The sequence below is a fragment of the Saimiri boliviensis genome, chromosome 7, assembly GCF_048565385.1.
Source record: "Saimiri boliviensis isolate mSaiBol1 chromosome 7, mSaiBol1.pri, whole genome shotgun sequence".
Classification (NCBI taxonomy): domain Eukaryota; kingdom Metazoa; phylum Chordata; class Mammalia; order Primates; family Cebidae; genus Saimiri; species Saimiri boliviensis.
This window is the reverse complement of record NC_133455.1, coordinates 128,881,232-128,895,778: the sequence shown is the minus strand read 5'-3', so window position 1 is coordinate 128,895,778 and position 14,547 is coordinate 128,881,232.

Below are 14,547 nucleotides of genomic sequence, written 5' to 3'. Positions count from 1 at the left end.
CCAGTAGGCCTTAAGGCCCACATAAATCCCTGTGAAGGAATCGGGAAACAGAGACAGAAAGGGACTCGCCTAAGGCTTGTCACTTGAAAGGGCCTGGCAGACTGACTGGCAGAGGGCTGGAAATCAAATCCAAATTTCCGGTCGTGTAATTCCACAGGGTACACCGCCTCCCCCAAGCCCAATGTGACACTTCAATGGCTTAAGGAGAGCTTGAAGTGATGGATGTCAACATGAAGAGACATTATATTCCATCGGACCTGTCTTTGGCTCATTGTCTCTAAGGAGAATGTGCCTGGTTCAAATTCTCACTTTGCTTCTCACCTGAGAGATGTGACCTCAGTGGTCAATGGGAAATGAGCTGGTTTCAGTCACCACCCTCTCACTCATCATCAAGAAAATTTCCTTCAACCATACATTTATAGTGTTTTCAGGAGTGCTGGGCTTCATCCACAGTTCTGAGTAACATGCTAAAAGAGGAAAGAAGATTTGCTGCTCAGGAATGGAGACAGAAACACAGACACACAGACCCTCAGACAGACACACACACACACACACACACACACACACACACACACACAGTGTCACAAAAAACACCCAAACACAGGCCGCACACACCACTTCTCGTGTTCAGCAAAATACTTAGTGGTTTGAGGTGGGCTTTGAACCAGTCCATACTCCAAAAAAACACACACCTTTCGCTATTTCAGCCATCTATTCTCGTAGGAAATGTGAATAATTCTTTCAGACACGGCTCATGATGACAGTGACCACTCTCATTTCACCCTCAGAGGCAGACAAAAGGACTGCAAAGGACTCAGGTGTCGTCCCTGCTGACTGAAGAGGACTCCCATTTCCCCTCGAACCCAAAGTCACAGAAAAAGTAGCTTTCTCTTTGAAGAGCACGCCACTTTTAAAAATACACAGCAGTATTCTGAAAAACTTGTCTAGCATTCAAAGTACGGACAGTTTTAGCTGTGTATTTTCAAAAAGTTGTCTCTACTTGCCATAACTCATGAAGTCAAAACTAGTGATCTCTGTCCCCTTGAATTGAGCATTCTTTTATTAAGAAAGGATTAAGTTCAATTTGAATTCTGGAAAACTGCTTCTCATCTTGTCAATCAGCTGTCAGTTTTGTGTGTTAATTTCTAGGAGAGGTAATAGAGTCAATCCAAAACCAAAGGTGTATTCAGTCCAGATTGACAAATCAAATCACGAAAGCAGGCACTAAGCCGGAAGAGGGATCTTTTCTTAGTGGGCCTTAAGGCCCACATAAATCCCTGTGAAAGAATTTGGAATCAGAGACAGAAATGGACTCGTCTAAGGCTTGTCGCTTGAAAGTGCCTGGCAGACTGACTGGCAGAGGGCTGGAAATCAAATCCAAATCTTCGGACGTGTAATTCCACAGTGTGCACCGCCTCCCCCAGACCCAATGTGACACTTCAATGGCTTAGCGAGAGCTTGATGTGATTGATGTCAACATGAAAAGACATTAGATTCCATCGGACCTGTCTTTGGCCCATTGTCTCTAAGGAGAATGTGCCTGGTTCAAATTCTCACTTTGCTTCTCACCTGAGAGATGTGGCCTCAGTGGTCAATGGGAAATGAGCTGGTTTCAGTCACCATCCTCTCACTCATCATCCCATTTCCCCTCAAAGCCAAAGTCACAGCAAATGTAGCTTTCTCTTTGAAGAGCACACAACTTTTTCAAAATACAGAGCTAAAGCGGGGACCGTTTTAGCTGTGTATTCTGAAAATCTTGTCTAGCATTCAAAGCACGGACAGTTTTAGCTCTGTATTTTCAAAAAGTTGTCTCTACCTCCCGTAGCTCATGCAGTCAATACGAGTGATCTGTGTCCCCTTGAGTTGAGCATTCTTTGAGTAAGGAAAGATCACGTTCTATTTTAATTCTAGAAAACTGCTTATCATCTTTTCAATGCACTGTCCATTATGTGTGTCTATTTCCAGTTCAGGTAATAAAATTAGTTCAAAACCATAGGTTTATGAAAGTTCCGATTGATAAATTTACTCAACAATCCAGGCGCTGAGCTGGAAATGTGGTTAGACAAAATTCTGACTAGAATAACCAGCTTAGAGAAGAACATAAACGACTTAATGGAGCTGAAAAACACAGCAGGAGAACTTCACAAAGCACACGCCAATTTTAGTAGTTTAATCAATTAAGAGGAAGGAGGAATATCAGAAATTGAAGATCAACCGTATGAAATAAAATGAGAAGGCCACATTAGAGGAAAAAAAAGAGTGAACAAAAATGAATAAAGACTACAAGACCTATGGGATTATGTGAAGAAACCAAATCTATGCACGATCGATGTACCTGAATGTGACAGGGAGAATGAATCCGAGCTGGAAAACACACTTCAGAATATTACCCAAGAGAACTTCCCTAACCTCGCAAGGCAAGCTGACATTCAAATTCTGGAAATACAGAGAACACCACAAAGATATTTCTCAAAAAGTGCAACCCCAAGGCACATAATCATCAGACTGACCGGGGTTGAAATGAAGGAAAAAATGTTAAGGGCAGCTAGAAAGAGAAAGGTTGGGTCATCAACAAACGGAAGCCCATTAGACTTACAGTGGATCTCTCAGCAGAAACCCTACAGGCCGGAAGAGAGTGGGGGTCAATATTCAACACCCTTAAAGAAAAGAACTTTCAACACAGAATTTCACATCCAGTCAAACTAAGCTTCATAAGTGAAGGAGAAATAAAATCCTTTACAGACAAGCGACTGCTGAGAGATTTTATCACCACCAGACCTGCCTTACAAGAGTTCCTGAAAGACGCACTAAACACGGAAAGGAACAACCACTACCAGCCACTACAAAAACGTATCAAAAGGTAAAGACCGAGGACATAACGAATAAACTGCATCGACTAACGGGCAAAACCACCAACCAGTGACAAAATGGCAGGATAAAATTGGCACGTATCAATATTAATGTTACATATAAATGGTCTAAATGCACCCATTGAAAGACACAGACAAACTGGATAAAAAGTCAAGATCCTTTGTTGTGCTGTATTCAGGAGACCCATCTCATGTGCAAATACACACATAGACTCAAAATAAAGGGATGGAAGAAGATTTACCAAGCAAATGGAGAGCAAAAAGAAGCAGGGGTTGCAATCCTGGTCTGATAAAATGGACTTTCAACCAACAAAGATCAAAAGAGACAAGGTCTTTTACATAACGGTAAAAGGATCAATGCAAGAAGAGCTAAGTATCCTAAATATGTATGCACCCAATACAGAAGCACCCAGATACGTAAAGCATATCACTCCTTCTAAAACTCTTTGAAACAATACAAAAAGAAGGAATACTCCCTTTTTTTAAATTGCATTTTAGGTTTTGGGGTACATGTGAAGAACATGCAAGATTGTTGCATAGCTACAACATGGCAGTGTGATTTGCTGCCTTCCTCCCCTTCACCTGTATCTGGCATTTCTCCCCATGCTATCTCTCCCCAACTACCCACCCCCTGCTGTCCCTCCCCTGTTTCTCCCCGACAGACCCCAGTGCGTAGTGCTCCCCTCCCTGTGTCCATGTGTTCTCACTGTTCAACACCCGCCTATGCGTGAGAACATGCGGTGTTTTTAAAGACCCACAGAGAGACTTAGACTCCCAAACAATAATCGTGGGAGACTAACATTCCACTGTCACTATTTGACAGATCAACAAGACAGAAAATCAACAAGGATATCCGGGACTTGAACGCAGATCTGGACCAAGTGGACCTAACAGACATCTACAGAAATCTCCACCCCAAATCCACAGAATATATATTCCTCTCAGCACTGCATGATACCTAGTCTAAAACTGACCACATAATTGGAAGTAAGTCGCTCCTCAGCAAATGCAAAAGAACGAAAATCCTAACAATCTCTCAGAACACTGTGAAATCAAATTAGAACTCAGGATTAAGAAAGTCACTCAAAACCACACGAGTACATGGAACCGGGACAATTTGCTCCAGAACAGCAACAGGATAAACAATGAAATGAAGGCAGAAATAAAGATGTTCTTCGAAACCAATGAGAACGAAGACACGACATACCAAAATTTCTGAGACACATTTAAAGCAGTGACTACGAGAAAAATTATAGCAATAAATGCCCACATTGGAAGTGAGGAAAGATGTAAAATCGTCACCCTATCATCAAAATGGAAAGAGCTAGAGAAGCAAGATCAAAAAAAGTTCAAAACCTAGCAGAAGACAAGAAGTAACTAAGATGAGAGCAGAAGTGGAGATAGAGGCAAAGAAAAACTCTTCAAGAAATCGGTAAATCAAGCAGCTGGTTTTTTGAAAAGGTCAACAAAATAGACAAGATAGCCATACTAATGACATAGAAAAGAGAGAAGACTCAAATGGATGCAATACAAAATGATAAAAAGGGTATCACCACCAATTCCAAAGAAATACAAACTACCATCAGAGATTACTACAAACAACTCTATGCATATAAACCAGTAAATCTGGAAGAAATGGATAAACTCCTGGACACTTACACCCTCCCAAGACTAAATCAAGAAGGAGTTAATCCCTTAATAGACCAACAATAAGGACTGACGTTGAGGCAGTAATTAATAGCCTACCAACCAAGATAGTCCAGGCCCAGATGGATTTACAGCAGAATTCTACCAGATGTACAAAGAGGAGTTCATATCACTCCTTCTAAAACGCTTCGAAACAATACAAAAAGAAGGAATACTCCCTAACATATTTTACGAAACCATCATCATCCTCAGACAAAACCTGGCAGACATACAACTAAAAGAAAAAAATTCAGGCCAATAGCCAGGATGAACATTGATGCAAAAATCTTCAATAAAATACTGGCAAACTGAATCCAACAGCACATCAAGACGCTTATCCATCACAATCAAGTAGGCTTCACCGCGGGGATGCAAGCCTGGTTCAGCATACATAAATCTATAAATGTAATCCATCACATAAACAAAGAAAAAAAAAAAAAACACATCATCTCAAAGGATGCAGAGAAGGCCTTCAACAAACTTCTACAGCCCTTGATGCTAAAAAAAAAAAAAAAAAAAAAAAACTCTCAATAATAAACTAGGTATCAATGGAACACATTTCAAAATAAAAAAAGCTATTTATGACAAACCCACAGCCAACATCTAACTTAATGAGCAAAAACTGGAAGCATTCCCTTTGAAAACTGGCACTAGACAAAGGTGCTCTATCTCACCCTTTCTATTCAACATAGTATTGGAAGTTCTAGCTAGAGCAATCAGGCAAGAAAACGTCATAAAGGGTATTCGATTAGGAAAAAAAGAAGTTAAATTGTCTCTATTTGCAGATGACATGATTGTATATTTAGAAGATCCCATTGTCTCGGCCCAAAATCTCCTTAAGCTGCTAAGCAACTTCAGCAAAGTCTCACAATACAAAATCGATGTGCAAAAATCACAAGCATTCCTATACACCAGTAAAAGACAGAGAGCCAAATAATGAGTAAATTCCCATTTACGATTGCCACAAAGAAAATAAAATGCCTAGGAATACAACTAGCAAAGGCTGTGAAGGACCTCTTCAAGGAGGATTACAAACCACTACTCAAGGAAATAAGGGAGGACACAAACAGATGGAAAAACATTCCATGCTTATGGTCAGGAAAAATCGGTATGGTTAAAATGGCCCTACTTTCCAAAGTAATTTATAGATTCAGTGCTATCCCCATCAATCTACCACTGACCTTCTTCACAGAACTAGGAAAAAAAAAAAAACAAAACACTTTAAACTTCATATATAACCAAAAAAAAGAGCCCATAAAACGACAATCATAAGCAAAATAAACAAAGCTGGAAGCATCACGCTACCTGACTTCAAACCATTCTCAAAGCTACAGTAATCAAAACAGCATGGTACTGGTACCAAAAATGAGATATAGAGCAATGGAACAGAACCAAGACCTCAGAAGTAATGCCACACATCTACAACCATCTAATCTTTGACAAACTTGACGAAAACAAGCAATGGGGAAAGGATTCCATGTTTAATGAATGGTGTTGGGAAAACTGGCTAGCCATGTGCAGAAAACTGAAACTGGACCCCTTCCTTACACCTAATACAAAAATTAACTCCAGTTAGATTAAAGATTTAAACATAAGACCTAACACCATAAAAACCCTAGAAGAAAGCCTAAGCAAAGCCACTCAGGACATAGGCACAGGCAAGGACTTCATGACTAAGACATCAGAAGTACTGGCAACAAAAGCCAAAATAGACAAATGGGATCTAATTAAACTGAAGCGTTTCTGCATAGCAAAAGAAACAATCACTAGGGTGAACTGGCAACCAACAGAATGGGAAAGGAATTTTGCAACCTACCCATCTGACAAAGGACTGCTATCCAGAATCTACAAAGAACTAAAACAGGTTTACAAGAAAAAACGAACCTATTCAAAAGTGGACAAAGGATATAAACAGACACCTTTCAAAAGAAGACATAGATGAGACTAATAAATACCTGAAAAAATGCTCATCATCTCTGGTCATTAGAGAAATGCAAATCAAAACTACACTGAGATACCATTTCAGGCCAGTTAGAATGGTGATCATTAAAAAATCTGGAGACAACAGATCCTGGAGAGGATGTGGAGAAATAGGAACACTTTTACACTGTTGGTGGGAGTGTAAATTCGTTCAACCATTGTAGAAAACAGTATGGCGATTCCTTAAGGATCTAGAAATCGAAATTCATTTTGACCCAGCAATCCCATTATTGAGTATATGCCCAAAGGATTATAAATCATTCTATTATAAATACCCATGCACACATATGTTCATGGATGAATCTGGAAACCATCATTCTCAGCAAACTGACACAAGAACAGAAAACCAAACACCCCATGTTCTCGCTCACAGGTGGGTGATGAACAATAAGCACACATGGGCACAGGAGGGGAACATCACACACTGGGTTCTGTTGGGGGGTGCAGAGTTAGGGGAGGGACAGCAGGGAGTGGGGAGGCTGGGTAGGCATAACATTGGGAGAAATGCCAGATGTGGGTGATGGGGGGATGGGGGCAGCAAACCACCATGGCACGTGTGCACCTTTACAACAATCCTGCAAGATCTGTACGTGTATCCCAGAACTTAAAGTACAATAAAATTAATAAATAAATAAAATAGGGATCAATGCAGAGCAAAAAAGACTTGTTTTCAAAGGTAAAACACATTTTTTGTGGAAAAGATAGAAACCAAACACTGATTTGGCACATAATTCAGACATGTTATTGATCGATAAATATCTGAAAAATCAGGTACAAAAAAGTGAGTTACAGGGAACATTAAAATCTGAAAATTAGTGTGCATTTAGCAATAGGACAGTACCACAGGGGCAAAGGAATCTCAAAGGCCCCCTATAATCTAACATAAGCTAGCTGAGTTCATCTTGTTCTCAAATTGGACCTTCGACTCCAGCTTATGTGGCCCACTTCCCTACACTCTGAATACAGCTTGCTCATTCATACGTCTTTGCCTTTGGTGACACCTTTTGATGTTCATGGAAAAATCCTCTAATTCCTAAATCATATGCCTCCATTAAAATCCCTCCCTAGATACACCTTTTCCTCACAGTGTTCCCTAGATGACAATACTATTCTTGCAGAATTGAGAGAGGTCTCACTTAGATAAGATCAAGAAACAGTCCCGGACCTGCCACGTTCTCACACAAATATGTATTACCATGAAATGACTCTCTCACTGTACCACACTTGTTTATTGTGCCCTGCCAAATTAGATCATAAACTATTCTGGAGGAAGAATGGTGTCCATTGTTCTCTTTGTTCCAAATCACCTGGTTGAATAAGAGGTTAATAAATGGTCATATACTTGCTATTTTAGACCTAAAAAAAATTCTTCCTAAAAAAAACAAAGTACTTAAAACAATTACTACAAAAGCAAGAGAAGAGGTTAATCTTCCTAATGTCTTTAATTTCAGTGGCCTAGGTAATGACTACTCTCTTCAAGTTTAAGTGCAATTCTTCGGAAGAGGTCGGAGGAAAGACGAGTGAGGAGAATGCAATTTTTTAATGTTCTAAGTACTACTCAAGAAGCAAAGAAGCAGATGTCCTTCGTTTCCATACAGACCAGAAATATGTGATGTAATAGGCTTCACACAGACTGAGAGAAAATTTGTTTATACGTGGGGAAGAATTTTTCACTGCACAGCTAACCACTGAAGCAAGCTTCTTAAAGGAAATTTCAAAAACCACGTAGACAACGATGTGTTTCCATTCGTTGGAACATTTTACTACTATAGGAACAATCGCTTTCTTGACTCTCCTCCCCCTGCCCTAGATCCATCATGAACAAGTGTCTTTGGAAATATCTTACATTTAGAAAGTTGGATAGTCTTACTGGAGTGAAAGAAATAGTTCTTACCATTTTTATTCACAAATAACATAAAAATGTAACAATGATTGCAAGTAGGTACTGAAGAAATAGAGATTACACTGCAGGTTTATAGAAGACACAAAGTCAAAGCAAAAGCAAGCAAAATGTCATCAAATGGAGAAGAAATTGTTCAGCCTTTCTCTTTTCTTGATCTGTACTCTGAAGCTGGCATAAACCCTCATGTTTATTAGAAATGTCCTCAGCAGGGAATCTTGAAGTAGGGATGTGTATCCTAGTCACTAATGGGATTATTTAATCTCCCTGAACCTCTGTTTTTCCGCCATTCATAAGATGAGAATGAGAATACTTATCTACCTATATAGGTGCGACCAGATGCTGTCATGAATATGAACATATTTGCTAAAGTAAAGTGAGCTATTACTGAAATGTATGATTATTATGGGAAATTTGGTGGGGAAAGTAGAATATGATTAGAATAGTATTTTACTCTATTATTATTATTTTACCACAGCACAATTGCCGATTTTCCGTTTAATACTTGTTGAGTACCAGGTTTCCAGAGTAGAGAAATAAACAAAACAAATACTCCTGCAGTGAATGAAGGAAAGCAAACTCTTGTCAAATACATGTTTGTGCCTCAGTACAATACAGCTAACATTTCCTGAGTGCCGGCTAGACAACAAGTGCATGAATATTTTCATATAAACACTCAGAGCTCAATCTTTTTGCTTAAACTATTTTCTGACATGGAAAGAGCCCAGGTTTTCTTTTAAAAAGATAGAAAATTTAGAATGCTCAGTAAAAGTTATGACATCAAATTAATAGAAATTGACTCAGTTTTTACAACTTAAATTTTACGGTGCTTGAACTAAATCAATATCGATTGAATTCTTTTGAGAAAACTTCAACCCTTACTAGTGTTGCTTCCCTCAGGTTGATTCAACAGAACTTTAATCCACCCAAATCATATGTGCTGCGCCTGGATGTGCCTCTGGAGAGCATCGAACTCTCCCTGTACATGAACAGCTTTTCACTCAACTTTTAAATCCCACTTCAATATCATAGAATTTTAGAATTACAAAAGGACCTTAGAGGTTAAAATCTGCCACTCATTCTAGGAGTCTTACAAAATATTCATGGACAATTTTGCCCTGTCTAAAAGCTAGACTCCCTTCTATTATGTAAACATCTAAAAAAAAAAAAAAGGCATCATAGTCTTTCATTAGGTAGCCCAAACGATTATATCATTGGTAAAATATTAAGACAAAGTCCGTATTTCTGGAACACATTTAATGCCTCAATTTTGGAAAAAAAAAAAGTCATTATTGTCCTCCATCAAAATTAGGTAGAACTGGAAAATTTTTTACATTATTAGCTGGACATAATGTATTTTTAGACCCTCAGAATAAAATACGTACATACTTGCTTTTTAACGCCTGAAATTATCATTAATGTTAGTAGTCTCCTCATCTCTTACATTATGTTAATACAGTATTTACTAATTAATTTACTCAAATATTTTACATTCTTAGTATGTGTCGTGTAGATTACCAGTCCATGAAAAAGATCAAAATTCAATTCTTTATCGTAATTTTTATGTGTTACACAGGGGTGACTCTCTTGCCTCTTCTGTAGCATCTCAGAGGCAATTCTCCATGCCCAACAATCTTCCCTCTCCTTCCATATGTTACCCCAGACATATTTGGGGTTCATAAGTGGAGGACCACAACCCCTGGGCTACCTAAAATAAGCCCCTTACATGCACAGAAACGTTGGCCTGCAGGTTCGGTAGAATGTCCTTCTACCAGAGGACCCTGGATTCCAAAGGTGTTAAGCCATCTCCTGATGCACCTGGTAGAATTCTTTGCTGGCACTACAATTGTCTTTGGCTCTGACCTTCCTGAGCAGGGGTTCCTAACTCCCCAGGCCGTGGACTGAGACTGGTCTGCGGCCTGCTAGGAACTGGGCTGTACAGCAGGAGGTCAGTGGCAGGCAAGTGAGCATTACCACCTGAGACCTGCCTCCTGTTACATCAGCCAGCATTAGATTCTGACAGGAGCGTAAACTCTGTCGTCAACTGCACATGTGAGGGATCTAGCTTGTGCACTCCATATGAGAATCTAACTATTGCCTGATGATCTGAAGTGGATCAGTTTCATCCAAAAACCATCCCAACTGGTTTTGGGGTAAAGCTGCCCAAGACGGAAACCAGTCTCTGTTGTCAAAAAGATTAGGGACAGCTCTTCCCAAGGATAGGACTTCCCAGTTGTGTTAGTCCATTTTGTATTGCTGTAAAGGAATATCTGAGACTGGGTAACTTATTCAGAAAAGAGGTTTCTTTGGCTCACAGTTCTGCGGGCAATACAAGCATGGCACCACCACCTGCTCAACTAGTGGTCAGACCTCTGGGAGCTTTTACTCGTGGTGGAAGGCAAAGGGGAAGCTGGTGTTTCACATTGCAAGAGAAGAGGGAGGTCCCAGACTCTTAACCAGCTAAACTAATAGAGCAATAAATCACTCATTTCCCTGGGGAGGGCATCAAGTCATTCATGAGAGATCTGCTCCCATAACACAAACACCTCCCGCCAGACCCCACCTCCAACACTGGGTGAATCACGTGTCATCATGAGAGTCAGAAAAGACAAAACATCCAAACAATATCCCCAGTTCTCACACCTGTGCAGTGCCTCCAATCAGGGTCATACATAAAGCTGCTGGTGCTGTCATTCGGCCTCTGAAGTTTTTGTTGCACGTGGGTGTGTGCATATGCATATCAGTGGTAACTCCTCAAAGCAAGCCTGGGACTTATCGTCATTTAAGTTTGCATCATGGCCATACTCTTTACATTCCAGTTCCTGGAAGAAAATCCCATGAAACTAAAAACAACAAAGCTGGCCTCCATAGCCACCTCCCTTGTGGGAAATGAGTCATCTAAAATTCACAGGGAGGCATGTTTGGCATGGGATATAGAAATGATCCTTTTTAATGTAGTGCTTTTGGTAGAAAGAATACCCACACTTGGGACAAGCATATTATACGCCATGAAAAACATACAACTTTGTGGTTCATATAACCTCCTCTGAGATGGAAGTCAACATGTATTTTTGATTTTAACCTTCAGACTCAGTACACAAACCCTGTCCAACTCAACTAGACTCCGTCATGCTGGGTGTTGGACAGAAATTACCGATGAGCTTAGTAAAAACAAACCAAGCTAAAGCAGACAACCAAAACTCCTCTGGAAAACATTTTTTTTCAAGTTCTTAAAGGCATTTTTATATGCACTATTTCTTATGCTCTGAAGAAATTTATTTTATATAATCATTTAAGAGATTAAATAACTAGTATAATGAATAGAAAATTACTTTCCAATTATTTGGTTACATTTCTGTACAAGGTCAAATGTAATTCACGGGAAAACGGAATCTGTCCAAATAAACCAAAGAATGACACAAATAAAAACTGTCCGAGAATTCTGAATTATTTCTGGAGAAACTGTTATGCCATTGTGTCACTATAACCACTGTTAGCATGAGTGGCAGAGAACGTATTTCCAAGGCAGTTTTAGTGGCAAAATAAGATCTGAACACAATTGCCTTAAATAACTTAAAATAATCACAAATTCCATAATTAGGAATCTACTTATGGATCAAGGCAGACGAGAGGCAGGAGTAGGTGGCAGCTCCAGTCAGAGCAGCATGTGGAGGCTTCCACTGTGAATTTTTGCTCCAGATTGACTCCAAGAACAAACCAGCAATACTGAGATGACTGACAGACCCTCTGAAGGAAACAGACTCTTTCCTCAGGACCCCAGAGACACCCCAAATACTATGAGAGACCCAGCTGTGGAAGTGGAAAACGTCCCCAATGGAGAAGCTGAAGCTGAAAGAAGGAAACCCTCTGGCAAGTTTCCGAGCCTGATTCGTCATTCACCTGGAAACAGACTCAGGGATGCTGCAGGGGGCATCGTGGGAGTGAGACTGGCCCTTCAGGTTTCCTGGGAGCTGGGTGAGGCCTGTGACTGCCAGCTTTCCCCCACTTCCCTGACAACCTGCAAGATCCAGCAGAGGCAGCCATAATCCTAGGTACACAATGCCAGTGACCTGGGAGTCTCATCCCCACCCACCACAGCAACCACAGCAAGACCTGCCCAAGGAGAGTCTGAACTCACACACACCTGGCCCTGCCCTACATGACGGTCCTTCCCTACCTACCCTGGTAGGGAAAGACAAAGGGCATATAATCTTGGGAGAGAAACCCACCAATGGTTTCTCTCCACAATACCACAGCTGATGCTTTCTGGGATGTGCCACCTCCTGGCAGGAGGCCAATCAGCACAAACATAGACCTCTCAATCAACAAAGTTAAGAACCCTCATGGGTTTGCTGCACCCTACACCACCTCCTCCGGAACAGGCACTGGTATCCACAACTGAGAGATCCATAGATGGTTCACATCACAGGACTCTGTGCAAACGATCCCCAGTACCAGCCCAGAACCAGATAGACTCACTGGGTGGCTGGATCCAGAAGAGACAACAATCACTGCAGTCAGCTCACAGGAAGCCACATCCACAGGAGAACAGGGAGAACACTACACCACGGGAACACCCCATGGGACAAAAAATATCAGAACAGCCTTCAGCCCTAGACTTTGCCTCTAACACAGCCTAGCCCAATGAGAAAGAACCAGAAAACCAACCCTGGTAATATGGCAAAACAAGGCGTGTCAACACCCCACAAAAATCACACTAGTTCACCAGCAATGGATTCAACCCAAGAAGACATCCCTGATTCCCCTGAAAAAGAATTCAGGAGGTTAGTTAAGCTACTCAGGGAGGGTCCAGAGAAAGGCAAAGCCCTGTGGGGGTGGGAAAAAAAATCCAAAAAATGATACTAGAAGTGAATGGAGAAATATTAAAGGAAACAGACAGCTTCAAGAAAAAAAAAAATCCAAAATTCAGGAAAATTTGTTCATACTTTTAGAAATGTAAAATGCTCTGGAAAGTCTCAGCCATAGAATTGAACAAGTGGAAGAGAGAAATTCAGAGCTCAAAGATAAGGACTTTGAATTAACCCAACCCAACAAAGACAAAGAAAAAAGAATAAGAAATTATGAACAAAGCCTCCACAAATTATGGGATTATGTTAAATGACTAAACCTAAGAATAATTGGTATTCCTGAGAAAGAAGAAAATTCTAAAAGTTTGGAAAGCATATTTAGGGAAATAACTGAGGAAAACTTCCCTGGCCCAGATAGAGACCTAGGCATGTAAATACAAGAAGCATGAAGAAGACATGGGAAATTCATCACAGAAAGGTCTTTGCCTAGGCATATTGCCATCAAATTATCCAAAGTTAAGAGGAAAGAAAGACTCTTAAGAGCTGTGAGACAGAAGCACCAGGTAACCTGTAAAACCAAAGTCACCCGATTAAAAGCAGATTTACCTGCATAAACCCTACAAGCTAGAAGGGATTGGTGTCCTATCTTCAGCCTCCTCAAACAAAACAGTTAGCGGCCAAGAATTTTGCATCCAGTGAAACTAAGCATTATTTAAGAAGGAAAGATACAGTCATTTTCAGACAAACACACACTGACAGAATTGACCATTACCAAACCACCACTACAAGAACCGCTATAAAAGGAGCTCTAAATCTTGAAACAAAATCCTGGAATCACACGCAAACAGAATCTCTTTAACGCATAAATCACACAAAACCAATAAAACAAAATTACAAGGTAAAAAGCGAAAACAAAACAACACAGACTATGCAGGCAACAAAGAGCATGATGACTGCAATGATACCTCACATTTCAATACTAACATCGAATGTAAATGGCCCAAATGCTCCACTTAAAAGATGCGGAACTGCAAAATGGGTAAGAACTCACCAACCAACCATCTGCTGCCTTCAGGAGTCTTGCCAGACACATGAGGACTCACAGAAACTTAAAGTAAAAGGCTGGAAGAAGGCATTTCATACAAAAGGACACCAAACTGAGCAGGGATAATTGTTCTTAGATCAGACAAAACAAATTTTAAAGCAACAGCAGTTAAAACAGACAAAGAGAGATAGTACATAATGGTAAAAGGCCTTGTCCAACAGGAAAATACCACGATCCTAAACATATATGCGGCTAACA